Here is a 223-nt window from a genome sequence, read left to right on the forward strand (position 1 = left end):
CATGGGCATGGTGCTCATTCCGAATCAAGTGATTACGAAGTTATTGCCAAGAAATTAAACAAATTGAGAGTAAATTATTGCGCGCTCGACATATACATCGCGAAAGAAGTCCCCACAGTCGGTCATATCCTTCGAAAGTGTCCTCGACATGTGCATCAAGAGTACAAAATCAAGCGCTATCGTCACCGTCACAACGACAACATTACGTGATCTCGCACACGGA

Source organism: Papilio polytes, unplaced genomic scaffold (assembly GCF_000836215.1).
Source record: "Papilio polytes unplaced genomic scaffold, Ppol_1.0 DF821861.1, whole genome shotgun sequence".
NCBI lineage: Eukaryota > Metazoa > Arthropoda > Insecta > Lepidoptera > Papilionidae > Papilio > Papilio polytes.